This window comes from Anas platyrhynchos, chromosome 3 (assembly GCF_047663525.1).
Source record: "Anas platyrhynchos isolate ZD024472 breed Pekin duck chromosome 3, IASCAAS_PekinDuck_T2T, whole genome shotgun sequence".
In the NCBI taxonomy this organism is placed as follows: Eukaryota; Metazoa; Chordata; class Aves; order Anseriformes; family Anatidae; genus Anas; species Anas platyrhynchos.
Genome location: NC_092589.1, coordinates 2,453,139 through 2,471,586, shown reverse-complemented (window position 1 = coordinate 2,471,586; position 18,448 = coordinate 2,453,139). Strand labels below are relative to the sequence as shown.

Genomic DNA, 18,448 nt, shown 5'->3' with positions numbered 1-18,448 from the left:
ATCTCACTGTAAATGGGGAGAACTTCTGTGATGTTCAGAAGAGCATTTGCCCTGTAAATAATCAAATACTTCAGCTCTGCATTACTGCAAGCAATAAAGGACAGTTAGATCAATTCTGATTCTCACTGTACTCACTACAAGCTAAGAGCACACAAATTAACAGTTAATGCAAATCAGAAAATGTGTCAGTTTTCGTTTGGTTTGGGCTTCAGCAACTCTTTATGTGAATTAGGTCCCAACACCTCACAAATAGTCAAATATGCTTTTCTCGTGTCTTACCCTTGGTGCTACAAGCTGAAGCTCAGGCAACTGCTGTGTGGACTAAGTTTCCACTCACGACTAATCGGATCTCAATGGAATCAGTAGTGAAGGCAAGGATATAAGGGAAAGCACAGACTGCAATGAAACAAAAATTATTTTGCAAGGTAGAATAATTAATGTAAATGTTTCTCAGATGCTCCCTGAAAACAATTCTTGAGTATCTGATCTACTCTGGTATCTCCCTTTCCTACGACAAGATTTGTCTACTGTACTGATGGACATTCAGATACAAGCCTGAAGAAAACTTCACTCTCCAAGCCTGGCAGAATATAAACTGAATGGAAAATAAAAAACAGAAAAAAGAGAAAGGAAAAAAAAAAGTTTATCAGAGGAAAATCTTGGCCCCAAGGATCCACTTATTAAAGATACCATATGCAGAATCTTAGCTGAAGTGGCATCATGAATGCAACACGCTTAGAGAATCACAGAATCATCTAGGTTGGAAAAAACCTTCAAGTCCAACAATCAACCTGACCTACCAAGTTCCATCATTATGTCCCTTGGTGTTGCAGGAAGCACGGCTGAAAGCACGACAGACACCAGTAGAGTCAGATCATGCTCCATTTTATTGTCTGAATAGCCTAACTTTTATAGTGAACTTAACAGGGGTGGATAGTGTTTCACACAAGATTATTGGTCAAAAGCACTCAGACAAACAACTACAATAAAACAACCCCACCTGCAAGAAAACAACCCCTCTTGTGATTAGCAGTCATGTAGACCTTGTCCTTGAAGCCAGAGGCTGGTAACAGTATTTTTCTAAATTCCTCAACTGGGCGATGTGGGAACACTGTCATGGGAACTTCTCATAGTTGCCCTGGTAGCTTGGTTTGCTCAGCTGCAGCAAGCCATGGGATTTTTGCTGTTTCAAAAAATCCTTCAACACCTTGGTGTTATGTCAACACCTCTCCAGGGATAGGGATTCCACCACTTCCCAGGGCAGTCCATTCTAATGGTTAACCACCCTCTCCATGAAGAAATTCTTTTTTATAGGAATTTATTAACCCATATTTATTACATTTTATTATATTAAATATAGATGTATGTATGTTAAATTATTTTTAATTTTATATTTATTCTTATATATTCCTAGCACACATGCTGCAATTCCACCAACAGCCAAGTGCAAGCCTAAATAGTAATGAAAAAAGGGTAAAAAGAGGTATGTTCTTACCAACAGCATAAGGAACTTGATTCCAGCTAAAGTGAAAGTTGTAAGCTGATGACTGGACGAGTGGAGAACCTCCATTAAAAGGATACACCTTTCTATATTGGCAAACATCTGTAACAAAAAAACGAAAAAAAGAAACCTCCAATATCTTACAGCACAAATGACAAACACCAACATTATAGGTAGATTTTACAGAAGTGTGGATAATACACAGATAAATATCAAACTCTTATGTAGAAGTCCCTCTATATCGAAACAGACCATAAAGGAAATGTGCTTCCTTTGTGAATACATTTACAAGATAAAAATAATAGAGCTACATTTTAATTACTTGTCAGATTTCACAAAGTAAGTATTGTTCTGTTTCAGCAATCATCAGCTCCTTTGTCTATGGATAGAGGAATAGTTAAGAACATTTCTGAAAGTGATGTAAGCAGAGCTGTAACCCTCTGACTGTAAGAACTACCCTTCAAGCAGCCACATACTAGCACAGTTTGTGTTCTTTGAGGATTGTAATACACATGGGATACTACAGATACCAAGATTTCATTAATCATATAACTTGTGAATCTACTACTTCTCTATTTTTAGGTAAAATCCTTTTTTTTTTTTTTTTTTTTTTTTTCTGTAATTGGTGTACTTAAACTTAAACTAACTTTATATCCACAAGTGTAAAAAAAAGGGCTTGTTTGAAATCCAAACTTAGAACACTGTCAAATCATGTGTTTTCATACTTGCTCCATTATGATACTTTCATAATTGTAAAACTGTCACAAGACCAAAAGAGGTTTCCCTGTGACAGGGCCCTACAAATAGGGATTCAAGTTGCTGTAACCCTGTGCAACAGGCTTTAGGACCTTAGGATCAACCGAGTTTGTTAGCTTTGGCTCTGTGACGAGCCTATTAGAGTAGAACTGATTCTGCACAGAAGTACAGGTTTGGGAATTCACACTACTCTGTCACAGACCTTTTAGTTCTGAAGTAGTACTGAGTGAACCAGAACTAGGTAGGATTTGTTAAACTACCAAAACCAATGAGGCCTCACAGAGCATAGAAAGATACACTTTAGAGACTTTTTCCCTGTGGTACCAATCTAACGGCCAATGCTAGAATACGTAGAGTTATTTATCCTGTTTCCATCAATGCTCTCTTTGGAAAGGCAAGTAGGACATGCCCTCTGAAACAGAATGTTGTGCTTTGTCCTTCAGCATCACCTCATAAAGGACGTTTCATACTCATAACTTTGATTTTCCTGAGGACTGAAAGCAAAACTACATGTGTACAGCACAGAAGAGCATATGCATATGAAATCCAAGGCCGTTTTATAAAAAGAGATTAAGAGAATTACAATTTTAAAATGTGTCAGCACAAAGAAGTGTGCAGAAGGAAAGAAAGCACAGTGACAGAATGGGAAAGCACAAAGAAGAAAAGGGGTGGAATACTAATTTGTCCATGTCCTAGAAACACCCAGTGTGAGACTAGGCAAAGAATAAGATAGATCTGAAGAAATAGGACTTTTGTAAGATGGTAACGTCTGTCCAATTACACACACCACAATAAAACAGTACTTCCATTTCTAGTCCTTCTAATATGCACTTAAATTGAAAAAAAAATGTATTTTGAAATACTTTCCATGAAACACTGAAACTTTAAAATACAGATCTAAACTCCAGTGAATTACATTACAAATTGAATGAATTACATTACAAAGAATTAGATATTGAGATATTATCATTTTCAGTCTTCCTTAACTACTTACAGTTATAACATAACAGTAGGCCAGCTTCACCATCTTCATATACATCAATAGCTGCAACAAAGTTTACCTGCAATGATAATAGGAAAGGGTAATGATCAGGCAGATAGGATACTGATGTTACTATGACCAGGTTTTGACTAAGAAGCAATCAAATCAGTTGGTGCAGAATTATAGATAAAAGAAAAAAAAATACTATTTCTTTTTTGTGATTCATTTTCAAGATGCCGACAGGATGGAAATCAATTTCTTTTGTATTCAATGCTGTATTTCAGTAATGCATATTTAATTTTGTACCTTCAGTATAAAATGATACAAACATATCTAACTCACTTGACAATATAAATTTTGGGAAATTGAGTTATTTCAGGATAGCTTTGAATTAACATGCTATGCTAAAAATAGCAATTCTTTCCAAAAAGTGAAATCTAAAAAGCTCGACTGAAAATCATGACTAGCAGAAAGATCAAAAGTGCCTATTACTGGATCAAAACCACTGACAGGTACATTGATTGACGTGGATGTACTTCAAGAATTACTGAATAAGCTGAATTTAGAAACTGAGAACCACTGCTGGATAAACTGTTTTTTGCATAGCATAGGCTACTTATATTCTCATACTTTAATCCTGTATTTGTCTTTTACAGTTAAATTAAAAGAAAAACAAGACACCCACAAGTAGTAGTATATACATTCAGAAAAGGAGACCTCCCTGATGAGATACTTAAGACTGGATTAGACAAACGTCTCCTAGACCACACTATTTGCTACTTGGGCAAGGCTGGAGATTGACTTCATGAACTTCATGGCTTTCCTTTGTGCAATAAAGTAGGTGTTCTCTTGATTTAAGACAAATATAAGGCAAGAACTGTTAAACAGACCTGGAAGCTTATATATATATATATGTATATACAAAACACATTTTGACCCATCCTTTGTAGCAACTGAAAGACATTTCTGCTTTGTGAGCTGTGGAAATAATTTGGTAATCAATTTCAACAACACAAAAATCACTGGCACAGATCTAATTAACTTCCTGCTTTGTCTGTGTTCTCAAAGGAAACAAAGGTAACTGGGGAAGAGAACAGAGGGGGGCGATTCTTGACTGTCCACATTCTTTAATTGTATTTCCTTCTTAATCCAGATTAAAATAGATTCCTATTGCTGTGGAGAATCTTAACACTGTATTGCCAATGCTAGGAGTACCAACCCTCTTCATCATCAAATCTGAGTGAAAATACAGATTTAAAAAAAAAATCAACAAGCATCAAATCAAAAGAGACGTCCCTTATACCATTATGAGCAGAGAAGTCAACAGAACACAAGAGTAACCCTGTAAAAGGTTTTTTTTTAAAAAAAAAAAAATTACGCTTAAAGCTATACAGTTACATCCATATTAAGAAATTATTGAAATTATCTGATTTTCAAAATGCTGAAGATCATTATCTTCCCAGCAACAGGAAACATTTGAACCCTTTTCCAAAACTCATGATGTTTACTTAAATCCCAACCCTATGTCCCAGTTAGTAAGATATAGTTAATGTATTACTTGGCTCGGCAGCAGTTTAGAACTAAAAGAGATACACAAATATTTCAGTTTTAATACATGCAAATAGGCAAATCTGAATGAGATAATGGTGGCCAAAACCTGAAATTATTTTGCTGCAACCTCCTAAAGGATAAAACACTGAGACCATGAAGAAAAGACAAAAATCAAAATATTGACTAAGAAAGGAGAAAAAATGGCTTTGCATTTATACTGACAGCACTATTCCAGAGCTTGAAACACAGGCTCTTTCCTAATATGTCATACCTTATAACTACCTCTCTTAGGAGTGATTATTATCACACATTCCAAAAGGAAAAAATGCCTCAGAGTACTCTAAAGTAGAAGTTAAAAAAGTGAAAAGTAAAGGAGACGAGAGGATCTCCATAAATGCTGCTCCCAGGAGGTCAGCACAGCATGGATCAATTCTGCAAGTTTCAGTGCTAGAAATTTACTTTGTTTGCTTCAACATGATGCAGTCTATAGGACTCCCTAATACTTTCATTAACTAATTCAAACTGATGCCGATACGCCACACAGATCATATTGTCACTGTCTCCACTAGGTCCATCCACCAGTGTCATAACCACTGGAGGGTCAGAAAGGTATATTTCCTATGAGATAGATAATAGTATTATTCTCTTTTTCAGGCTCTTAGTGTGAATATTGCATTACTCCATGAATTTACAAGGATGTAATCTAAGCAGGGAAGCACAATACAGAACAAGATGACAATTTAAGAAGTCTGAAATATTTCTTTGGCATATAAATGATGGATCACCATTATATTGCTTCTCACTCACATCTGTCTGGAGGTCCCAGATGATAAAATGCACACTCTTTGCCTTTTTCCTCCACTAGCTGAGTGCTGCCCAGTCTGTAAAAGTGATTAGTGATTAGATTACACGTATCCGGATGTACTGGAACTCATCTACTGGAGATTCAGGTAATGACAGCGGAGAGCTGCTGGTTAAACTGTTGCATGGATTGTATTTCTTTGTGATGAGAAGTAGTTTGTTCTGAATAGCCACAACAATCCTCAGTTCACTGCCATGGTGATTATTAATGGCATACAAATGGCAGCCTAAGAAAAAAAAACAATTTAGGTTGTAAGTATTTGGGGTAAGGACTGTTTTTTTTTGTTTGTTTGTTTTTGTTCTGTATTTGTATGATGGTTAGTACAATGGATATCTGATACCTGAGCACCACACAATTACAAACATCCCAACAGGATAATATTAAATTCTAGAAAAAGACAAAAGGCTGTGACTCTTTTGAAAACTATTTTCCCCCTTACTCCTTTTGCAAGTAAAAGAGTAAATATATGTTTTTTTCTTTACTATTCTGCAGTTTCCAGCTTTCCAAGGAAGCTTGATGCTGAATATCAGAAAATGTTTACATCTACTAAAATAATTTGCAATACCCAAACTATTCTAAGCATTACTAATTAAAAAAGATTTGCCATTGTTCTTTGTCGCGTTAAAGGGGTGTAGCTGATTAACCGTTAAGGGCCCGGTTGGATTCAGAGTACTGAACCAGTCGGACATTCACCAAAAACACATTAACCGCCTGGGGGTCCAGTCAGACATTCACCAAAAACGCATTAACGGTCTGGGGGTCCGTTCGGACATTCACCAAAAACGTAATAACCGCCTGGGGGTCCGCTCAGACATTCACCAAAAACGTATTAACCACCTGGGGGTCCGTTCAGACATTCACCAAAAATGCATTAAACGTCTGGGGGTCTGGTTAGATTCAGAACACTGAACTATCACGGATAACCACCCTCACCCTAGTTGCATTAATGAGAGCTATAACAATGCAATCAAGTATGGTTTATTACAGCAACAGATAATCAGGTTCTTTTGGATTGCCGGTGATAGTGACTATCTGCAAAAGCAAGCTAGTATGCATGAAATACACAGGTGTTATAGGTGTTACAGATGTTATACAGGTGTTGTAGGTGTTACAGATGTTATAGATGTTATAAGTGTTACAGATGTTATAGGTGTTATAGGTGTTACAGGTGTTACAGGTGCGCAGCCTAGAAATAAACGCGTTAAAAGGATCAAAGACTCTATAGAGATTTATAAGCAAATATTCAGATCTCACCCAAAGGCGTCCCAATGGGGGGGGAAGAGAGGCTCAGCCCGTCGACTGATCCCAGGAGTCAGGAGGTCCTAAGGATGTTGTATGTCCTCGGGATGGTATCTCCCCTGACGATGGTATCTTCCCTAACATCCCCTCTCTCTTGGGCCAATTTATATGATTTTCTATCTTTTAGGTGGAGCTTGAGTGGCTCTAGTCAAGCATATCTTAGTTATGATTGGTGTAAAGTTTTCTCGTCTCTGTTTAAAGTAATAGGCTCCGAGAAATTCAGAGCGCATGCTCGGTGGGGGGTGGTCGCACCTTGGAGGTGGGTAGCTTTTGGGATGGAGGTGTGTTTTGGTATTATAATGATATTATAATGAGCAAAAAGTACACTAGGGTACAGCATTTGTCAAAACATGACAGGTCTTTGGCTTAGGGTGGCAAAAAGTGCAGCTTTGTGCACAAGAACAATCGAGGCCCCACCTGATTACAGAGCCTAGCCGTGGTGTCTCCACTCCACTCCATGCTCCGTGGTGTTCCTTAGAGCTAGCACACCAAGTTTCCCCAGCGCGATAGCATCTAAGATTGGGAGCCTAGGGAACGCTCAGGTAATGCGGTTATGCCCTACCCTGAAAGCCTCTTCAATGCTGTACCTTTTCCTTAAAAATGTGAATGTTAGTTTTATTTTCCTAGTTACTTCAGGCAATTACACCACATTCTTCTACCTCACAGTGACCTTTATTTCAGTCTTACATCCATGCATAATTTTTCTTATACCCCTCAATCCTGAAAGCAACATATCTGTTTTTCACCAGAGCTTTTCATCAGCAGTGATTGCCAAGTAACATGGTATTTTTTTTTACCAAGTTCTCAAATGATAAGCTGGACTGTACCCTATGTTATTTTCATACATAAGCTTAAAGTTTGAATTAACTGTCCAGAGATAAAACTAAAGGTGAATACCTACAACAGCCTCAAGGGAGCTAATAAACCCTGGCAACTACTGGCACAATACCACAGTGGACACTTCTAATACAAGATAATAAAGCTACCTTTTGTTCTCTCAAATTTATTTTCTCTGCAGTCATATTTGCTTCTTATCATCTGCTTTGTTTCTATATCTTTTTGGACAGCACTCAATCTGAAGACAAGGAGATGAGAGTCTTTTCCTGAAGATGGAGAAAGTCAGGAAACGGCAAACTAGAAAAAGACAGTGGTGGTTTGAAATTAATACTTCCAAAGAGATGAAGCACCTAACAGACAGAGCATTGCCATAAAAGCAAAGTTAAACAATTTTGCTTCTCTGAGTGTAAGCAGCAATGTAACAGGAAGACTGCTTGTGAACTCTATCTAGACTCTACAGTTCCAGTAAGCAACCCTTTCAATTCACTAGCAGAGTTTCCCATCAGATGGTGCTGCAGCAATAAATAATAGGAGCCTCAAAACAGGGAAACCTACACTACTAGAAGACAGTGAAAATATGACAGATACAAACTAAAGGCAAGAGAAGAAGGGTTAACTTTAAATTCTGGAACCATCCAGCCTAGCAGCTGATACCTGGATCCTTAACAGAGTCTGAAAACCTTTTGGATGCGGACTGGTTTTGCTTATCAGTTCTTCAAAGTTAGGCAAGTTAGGTTCAAGGCATATTCCAACTGCAAAAATAGCACAGCATCCACCACCACGGCTAAATGTTTTTTCCACAAAGATAGACTTGAGTGGAATACACAACTCCGAAATTTAAAATAAATAAATAAATAAATAAATAAATAAATAAATAAATAAATGATACACTACTATTTGCAGTTGGAAATAAGCTATGTTAAGAGTAGTTTCTTAACTAAAAGCCAAGTTTCTTAAAATGCAAGTAAAGCAAGATTTTCTGACAAAAGTGTACTCTCTTACTAGTCTAGCTGGTATAGCTGGAAACATAAGCACGCTTTCTTAATATACATGTATAGTCAGTGTGGATCCAACCGTAAATACAAAAGCAAGATCACATGTGCTGCCTTCAATTCTGATAATAGATAAACATGAATCAGGGCAGCTTCTGGAACCTTTATTGTTATAAGTTGCCCCCTTAATTAATTTTCAGAGAGCATTGCATTAATAATAGAAAGGAATTTATTGAGTAAGTAACAGCAAGCAAAACAGCGCTGGGTAGCCGGGGAGTCTCGGCTCCGCCAACGGCGCGCACCTCACCCCCGCCAGGGTCCCTTTTTATATCTTGGTAATTTCAGGATTACGCAGCACATCCTGGTATATTCTGCGACTGCGCGCACTGTTGCTAGGGGGTTGTCTCTGTCCCTCTGGTGGTTGTGAAGATGAAGGCCTTAGTCTTCCTCAGCATTGTGGTTCAACTTCTTTTTTTATTTGGTCATGTTGGCCCAGTGTGAGACAGGAAGGCAGGATGTTGATACACTAGGTTAGCAACTTATCAGGAGATGGTTACATGAGCTTTGCAACAGTGTCTTTGAACAAAAGAGGCAACTGAGATGCAGAAGGAGAGAAGGGGAGGGGGTTCTCTTTTTTGTTACATTAAGCAAAAGAATTTTCATAGTGTCTAGCCAAGCATTATACAGCTCCTTACTTCAGCAGGGAGCTTTTGCAACTCCCGCTCCTCAAACAGAACTCCTTGTTTTTATAATGCAAAAGACAATGAACAAACATTTATTGTGTATTACATTTATGACCTTCTTTTCCCATAGAAAGTGTAAGAGAAAAGAAGATGTAATGTTTCCTTAAGTCCACCACAACTTGAAACACTGATCAACCAGCAAATTCTTACTGTCAACACCGATAAAAGGAAAATAAAATATATGCAATCTCTCTCTTTTCAAGAATGTACATACAAGAATGTGTGCTTCCATGAATTAGTTCATGGAGGAAGAATGGCAAGCAAAATTCACCCTTTTGAAAGGAAGGCCAGAAAACATAAGCTAAATCAAATGATCAAGAACAGTGTTACTACTCATTAATTCAGCTCTGTCTCTTTGTCAGGTGTGTCCTATAGGATGCATCCTAGAGATTCCACTCCTCAATGCGTTCCTCTTTCAGGATACTAGTTGTTTTGCAAATGTCCCAAATAACCCCACTGCGGTGTTACATATATCTGTAGCTGCTCATGAAACTGACTATCATCCAAGATTTTCTTTGGTGTCGTTTTTTTTAAGAGAGTTTTTCTTCACCTCCTACAGACTTGATTATTCCAAGTGAAGGAGCCCTTCCTCCTTCCCACTCGCCATGTCTAGGTGTTTCACAAAATAAGTTGTAGCAAAAAAATAAACAAACATGTTTGGAGGACAAAGTGGATCCACTTCTATAACTCATCTCTCATTACTAAGACAAATTTAATCAACGTTAGAAAAGAGAGCACTGCTACCAAAGCAATTTCTGCATCTGTCATTAATACCAGATGTATTGTTGGTGCCTGAAATACCCCCTTCTTTTGGTATGCTGACCTGAAAAATCTCAGTGATAGCATTATCTTCAGTTCTAGTTTCACTGTTAACATTTCCTCTCTCCCAGAAATGCAGAGGGTACTAGAAAGCAGTGGAAACAGGATTTTCTTCTGAAATGAGCTACCTTAAAGTGATCTCAAACCTGGTTGTTAGAACTGAGTGCTGGATAATACCACATTCTATATGAACATTTTCATAACACAAACATCAGTCTTTCTGCTTGAGTCTTAAAATACCAGTTCTACATCGATGCACTTGAAGTACATCAGAAGGACGCATTTAAAGTACATACAAACCTTGTAATATATTATTGTATCCTAAAAACCCATATAGTCTTTAATACCAATTTGTACACCCAATATAAGATTGCTTTTACCCATCTAACTCATTATTTTTCTCATTTTCCTTTATCAGCCACTATGGGGATAGGAAGAGGGTCTCCAGAAGACCATATGGAAAACTAGACTAAGGCATAGTCTGAAAATAAAGGGCAACAATAACTTCCACTCCAGATCTCAGTTTCACTGTGGTATACAAATACAAAACAAGAGGCAGGGATACTAGCAAGAACAAAAGACCTTTCTCTCCTCTAAATGATTCAGAAAGCACCCACAACAGCATTCAAAAATCTCTTCAACTTTTTACACAAAAACTCTTTATCAAAATATGCTTGAAGCATCATGAATTGATGCCAGTAATGCCTAATCCTGTTACCTCAAAATGGCTTGTAACATCTCTCTCTTCAGGTTTAACCAATCATCACAACGTTTTGACTATTAAATGCAATTATCTATTCTAGAAGTTTCATAAACTAAGCTTCAGATACAACTACCCTTTTCAGATCTTCAAGAATGTCACCCACCTGCCAGGTGTCTTCAGAGATGACTGCAAATGCCTCTCAGGTAATCTCAGCTGGTTCTGCAAGGGTTCCAGGATGAATTTCATCAGGTCCAGCCAAAATGGGCAACTCCCAATGGTATGAAAGGAACCACATTTTACCCTTAGCTTGGGTAAATGTCACTTCAGCTAATATTGAGCAAACAGACATAATGTGGTAAAAAACAATAAAACAACCAGATTTCTAATTATTTTATCTGTGTTACACATACAGATCCTGTTCTTGCACTGTGCGTATTCACTTCACAGACTTTTGGGTAAAAAGTATCTAACTGAAAAAGTGCATATTTTAGGGACGTTTAATCCTTTTGAAAAGAGGGTAAAAAAAAAAAAAAAGTTGTTTGGACAGACGGGTTTTAAGTTTTTTTTTTTTTTGTTTTGTTTGTTTTGTTTTTATATACCAGAATATTTAAGAGAATATAATCTATAGCACTAGAATGTGGTTACACATCACAGAACAAAAACCAGTAACACATTTGGTAGAACAGTGACAGCATAAGTAATTTCCTCCACGTTTTTGTACAACTGAACAAACACATTATTCAGCTAGGGAGATTTCCAGAGTGTTGAGTTCTAAGAGTAGCTGGAGACCAACTATATACTGGTGGATGACAAATCTGACATGAGCCAGTAATGTCTACCTTCAGCCCAGAAAGTTAATCATATCCTGTGCTGCACAAAAAGAAGTGTGGCCTAGAAGGTCGAGGGAAGTGATACTCCCCCACTTCACACTGCCCCTGTAAGATACAACCTGGAGTACTGTGTTCAGCTCAGGTGCGCCCAGCACAAGAAGGACATGGACCTGTTAAAGTGGATCCAGAGAAGGGTCACAAAAATGATAAGAGGGCTGTAACACCTACAAGAAAGGCTGAGAAAGCTGTGTTCTTTTAACCTGGATAAAAGAAGGCTCTGAGGAGACGTTATTGTGGCCTTTCAATACTTAAAGGAAGCTTATAAGAAAGAGAGAGAGAGACATTTTACAAGGGCACGTAGTGACAGCACAAGGCGTAATAGTTTCAAACAGAAAGACGGTAGATTTAGCGAAGAATTTATTCCTTTTATCTAATCTATGAGAGTGGTGAGGCACTGGAACAGGTTGCCCAGGGAAGATGTGGATGTCCCATCTCCTGAAGTGTTCAAGGTCAGGCTGGATGAGGCTTTGGGCAACCTCATCTACTGAAAGATGTACCTGACCATGGCAGGGAGGTCAGACTAAAAGGTCTTGAAAAGTTGTTTCCAACCAAAACCATTTGATGATTCAATACGGCCAGTTTCAGGTTTGCTCTGAAGCATGATTCTGAGCATCTAGAGACTTTTTTCCACACCTTTTAGAAAAACAAGCAAACAAACAACAAACAGTACTTGTTGTATGCACTCCCTTATTCTAAATGAGGCATCTAATGCACTTGCCACTGATAAAAACATGATTACCTCAAGACACTTACAAACCCTAAAGCCATAGGGCATGTACGTAAGCAGCCCAGGGGAAATCAGCAAAGGGAAAGTAGTGGAAAGATCTGAAAAGGAGAACAATAAACTCAGAGCTCAAAAACCTAATTACAATAATTAAGAATAGCTATGTGATGTGACAAAAGGACAAAAGGTGATTATATCATAGAATCATAGAATATCCTGAGTTGGAAGGGACCCTTAAGGATCATCAAGTCCAACTCTTGACACTGCACAGGTCTACCCAAAAGTTCAGACCATGTGACTAAGTGCACAGTCCAATCTCTTCTTAAATTCAGACAGGCTCGGTGCAGTGACCACTTCCCTGGGGAGCCTGTTCCAGTGTGCAACCACCCTCTCTGTGAAGAACCCCCTCCTGATGTCAAGCCTAAATTTCCCCTGCCTCAGCTTAACCCCGTTCCCGCGGGTCCTGTCACTGGCGTTAATGGAGAAAAGGTCTCCTGCCTCTCGACACCCCCTTACGAGGAAGTTGTAGACTGCGATGAGGTCTCCCCTCAGCCTCCTCTTCTCCAGGCTGAACAGGCCCAGTGCCCTCAGCCGTTCCTCGTACGTCTTCCCCTCCAGGCCTTTCACCATCTTCGTAGCCCTCCTCTGGACACTCTCCAACAGTTTCATGTCCTTTTTATACTGTGGTGCCCAGAACTGCACACTGTACTCGAGGTGAGGCCGCACCAGCGCAGAGTAGAGCGGGACAATCACCTCCCTTGACCTACTAGCGATGCCGTGCTTGATGCACCCCAGGACACGGTGGGAATTAAAATTCTACAGCATGCTTCCAAGTTAAAAAACAAAAACAACTCTTAAATAAAAGCACCTAAGGCATTCCCTTCTACTGATGTCTGCCAAATAAACAGTTAAACAGACATTCAAATAAGAACCAAATAACAAGGACCTTTCCTACTTTCGTCTGTTCGGGCAATCAAAAGATCCAGAGCTTTCAACACATGCATCTGCTTTATTTGGAGAGTTTTATCAAATACTTGAACTGATGGCTGACCATCTAAAAAAGAAAACACACATATTTCTTTAAAATTCTGCTAAAATTTGGTAGTCAATGGTTCTGAACTATTTCTTTCTAATAAAATAAGTCTTTTTTTTTCTCATGAAAATGAAACATTCTGCACAAAGCTCGTATGTATGCTGCAGCACCATAACCAGTACTTCCTTATAGGAGTGTTTTATCATTGCCATGGATGAAATTATGCAACTGAAGCCTGAAAGGGACCTTTCTTTCGAAAGTCTGAAAATTTTCACTGGTAACTAACTTCATTCCCTTAGTCCCAATGGCCTTATGTGGCACACAGAAGATAAGAGGTCAAACTAGTAAAAGCACTGCTATGGAAGAAACAGGCTTTCATCACCACATAAGCCTTGTTCTTCATGTTCATTAGTATCATCAAGGGCTAAAAAATCCAGACGCTCCTTGAGTTTGGGTTTGACTTCATAAATCTTTTCAGATGGCCACGATAACAGCATCTGAAATAACAAAACGTTCAGAAATCTGCACAAAAATTGGCTCCAAATAAGAATTCTGATGCAGAGAAAAAATCTGCAGCTAGATTACATAAATGTAATAGATTCACTTGGATTGGTACTCTCCTTGCAGGTGAGGACTTACCAATTACCTAAACAGAGCTTATGAACATTTATTTTGAAGAAAATGGTCAGATACATAAATAATTGACACAAGAACACAGCATCATTTACTAACCATCAATTAACAAGATGCCAGCGTCTGTAGAAACCAGCAAGGACTGGCCCCAGGAATCTGCACAGACAACTTCATGAGGAAAATTACTGCAGAAAGATTGGGACTCCCAAGGCTACGATGTAACATAAGGGATACATATTAATTATACTAAGAAATACTGATCATATAGACACGAATGAGATGTGACATGTAAGAACACGTAAATACTTTTGGCAGGGTACATTTCTTAAAAGTATATTTTTTGAATTTGAAATAACAAAATCTAATTAATTTTCTTGCAGAGAAATACTCTCCCTACCAATTGGATTTGGAGACTAATAAGTATGATACACTCTTGGAACACTGGAATTAAAACCCAAGCAGCTGATATTCAGTGCAACACTGGAAATTTCTTATTAAACATTAAAATACAGACTTAAAATATATGCACCACCATGCATATACAGTTTGATTTCATTTCATGGTTAATTTGTGATATTTAGACATGGTACTGTTAAAACTACCTTTCCCCCAAAATGTTCTTTTGTCATGTGTTCTCTGTACTTACCTCCTAAGTTCTGTCCCCTCTCCCCTCTCTTCTCTAATATTAAGTATTAAGCTGCAGTCTGAAATTCTACAAGCACTTCTGAAGTTTCTATATATAAGATGCACCTAGAAAAGTGTAATTTACATTTTTCACTCCTATGCCTTGTAAAAAAAAATGTAGTTACAGGAAATAAAAACACAACTAAATTTTGCTTTAAACTTGATAAAGATGTTAAAATAATCAAAAGATGATTGGTTATGGAAAATATTATGTTTTTTTTTTTTTTGTTTTTTGTTTTTTTTTTTTCTTTCATGAAATATGATCAGATATAAAAATATCCAGACTTGCATTAGCATGAGAAATACTACTACCTTCAGGCTCATCCTTTATTCATTTGCTATGGGCTGAAGAATCACTTTAACACACTATACGTTACAACTTTGCTGCTATAGTATCTAATCAGAAAAGTAAATAAACAATATATACTACTGATATACAGTGCTATGCTCAATTGAATTTAGTGTTTTTTTTTTTTTTTTGAACTCTCCTTACACAAATGGGTTCACTCACCTCCTTTTTACAGAAGCTGGTGGTTGCCAGGGTAGGTGGTGTATCCCCTTTCACAGTGGTTTTCAATTTCAGCGCCTAATACAAACAGGTATTTTAATTAAATTAAGCTTTTATCACTGATATATAACCTAAGGCCTAAGAAGAAAGGACAACTTAGGATGACAAAGTAGTTTACAGCTTGGAATTGCTATTACAGTTATTAAGAAAGAAGGGGAATTATCTATACCCTGAAGAAAGACTGCACTGATCACTATGGAGCTGCAGACAAAGCCTACATAGCTTATAAAAAAAAAGGAAGCTCAAAATATGAAGTGTCCAACATAGCAATCAACAGAACGACAGCATGAAATCATAGAATGGCTTGGGTTGGAAGGGACCTCAAAGATCATCCAGTTCCAACCACCCTGCCATAGGCAGGGACACTACGCACTAGATCAGGTTGCTCAGGGCCTTGTCCAATCTGGTCTTGAACCAAGGATGAGGCATTCACAACCTCTCTGGGCAACCTGTTCCAGTGCCTCGCCACCCTCCAAGTGAAGTATTTCCTCCTAACCTCTAATCTAAATCTCACCTCTTTTAGTTTAAAGCCATTCCCCCTTATCCTGTCTTTATCTGATTAAGAATAGTTGTTCCCCATCCTTTTTTTTATGTCCCTTTTAAGTACTGCAAGGTTGCAATGGGGTCACCCCGGAGCCTTCTCTTCTGTACGTTGAAAAGCCCCAGCTCTCTTAGCCTTTCTTCATAGGAGAAGTGTTCCATCCCCTTGAGCACTTTTGTAGCCCCCCTCTGGACCCGCTCTTAAAAGATAAACATCCTTCTTGTTCTGGGGGGCCCAGACCTGGACACACTACTTCAAGTGGGGCCTCAGAAGGGCAGAATAGAGGGAGACAATCCCTTCCCTTAACCTGCTGGCTGTTGCATCTGTTGATGCAGCCCAGGATTCAGTTGGCATTCTGGCCTGCAAGCATGCACTCCTGGCTCATTTCAAACTTTTCATTCACCAGAACCCCCAAGCCCTTCTCTGCAGGACTGCTCTCCAAGAGTGCTTCTCCTAGTCCGTCTTCATGTCCAGGATTGACCCAAACCATGGAGGCCATGTTGGGTGCGCAGAGCATGCCGGGAGATGCAGTTCTGGGGCACTGGACTTCCTGGAGGCCATGTTGGGTGCCCAGAGCATGTCAGGAGATTCAGTTCTCCAGCATGGGCTTTCGGGCGGCCATGTTGGGTGCCTCTTTTGTTCAAAAACACTGCTGCAAAGCTCATGTAACCATCTCCTGATAAGTTGCTAACCTAGTGTATCAACATCCTGCCTTCCTGTCTCACACTGGGCCAACATGACCAAATAAAAAAAGAAGTTGAACCACAACGCTGAGGAAGACTACGGCCTTCATCTTCACGACCACCAGAGGGACAGAGACAACCCCCTAGCAACAGTGCGCGCAGTCGCAGAATATACCAGGATGTGCTGCGTAATCCCGGAATTACCAAGGTACAAAAAGGGACCCTGGCGGGGGTGAGGTGCGCGCTGTTGGTGGAGCCGAGACTCCCTGGCTGCCCAGCGCTGTTTTGCTTGCTGTTGGCTTATTCAATAAATTCCTTTCTATTATTAATGCAATGCTCTCTGAAAATTAATTAAGGGGGCAACTTATAACAAATTTGGTGCTGTGACTCGAATGAAGGCAATCTGATTGAAAGACCTTCAGAGGGGTCGCCCCGCTGATTTCAGCGGCCTTCGCTAGGACTACTTTCACTCAAACCCTTCACCGACGAACCCAAGATTCGGCAGCAAGCAAATAAAGCCAGCAACCCCTAGTAATCTTTGTGCACGAAGACCGAACGAAGACTCAGGAGTGAGTAAGTATAGGCCAGTGATCCGTTCGGTTGGGATTGGGTATCCTGGAGCGTAGCGTTGTGAGACGTCCAGCAGGACGAAGCAAGTGTGGACCCCTCGGTAGTGCGGTTCCCACATCCCGCGAGGGACTGGGCCACGAAAAGGGGGAAGCGATTTGTGTGTGTGTGTGTGAAGGCGCTCCAGAAAATGGGACAGAAGAAGAGTAAGCCTTCTGGTCCCGTGGGCGGGGTAACGACAGATGTTAGGTTACCCCCTATTCCTCCAGATAGTCCTTTGGGATTAATGATCAAAAATTGGGATGATTCCCCTTTTAGGCGGGGAAGAAATAAAGTAAAAATGATACATTATTGCATTGAAGTTTGGGGTGGTAAACAGATTCGAGGAGACCAGGAGACCACCTTTACTGGCCTGTATTTGGGTCCTTTGATGATTGGGTTTGCCAGGCCCTAAATATTTATGTGAACTCAAAGGAACCCTTTAGTTTAGAAGAGAGTGAGTATGCACATTTGTGGATCAGTTCGGAAACTCAGACCAAATTATACCCTCTAAAAGAAAAAGGAGGGGACAGGAGACATAAGAAAAACCGAGAATTAGAGATCCCAGCCCCACCGCCTCCCTATGTTTCACCAATCCCACCTGCAGCCCCTCCGACTCCCGGGCCTCCTAATCCGCAGCCCCAGGGAGATGCTGACAGCGACTCTGACTCTAGTGTTCAGGGACCAATAACTAGGAGTCAGGCCAGAAGACAGCAGCTTAAAAATGAAGAGGGGTTGTATCCACTAAGGGAAATAGCAATGGGAGGACCACAACCTGGTATGGGATATGTGGCCATCCCCATGAACTCCGGAGATGTCCGAGACTTTAAGAAAGAAATGGGAAACCTCTTGGAGGACCCCTTAGGGGTGGCAGAATGGGTAGATCAGTTCTTAGGGCCCAATATCTACACCTGGGAAGAGATGCAATCTATTTTAGGGATATTATTTACATGGGAAGAGAGAGGAATGATTAGAAAAGCTGGAATGCGAATTTAGGATCAGCAACACCAGCAAGGTCCTGCAGCAGATGTTAAATGGCCA

General features: G+C 39.5%; 1 long non-coding RNA gene across 1 annotated transcript; it reads right to left on the bottom strand.

Moving 5' to 3' along the window:
* Positions 1-268: 268 nt before the first annotated feature.
* On the bottom strand, positions 269-8,060 carry LOC140002069 (uncharacterized). The gene is made up of 5 exons (XR_011807913.1): positions 7,938-8,060; positions 5,598-5,878; positions 3,252-3,318; positions 1,496-1,603; positions 269-396 (listed from the first exon to the last, which is right to left on the bottom strand). It is a non-coding gene; the product is annotated as an uncharacterized lncRNA (long non-coding RNA).
* Between the last annotated feature and the right edge of the window lie 10,388 nt (positions 8,061-18,448).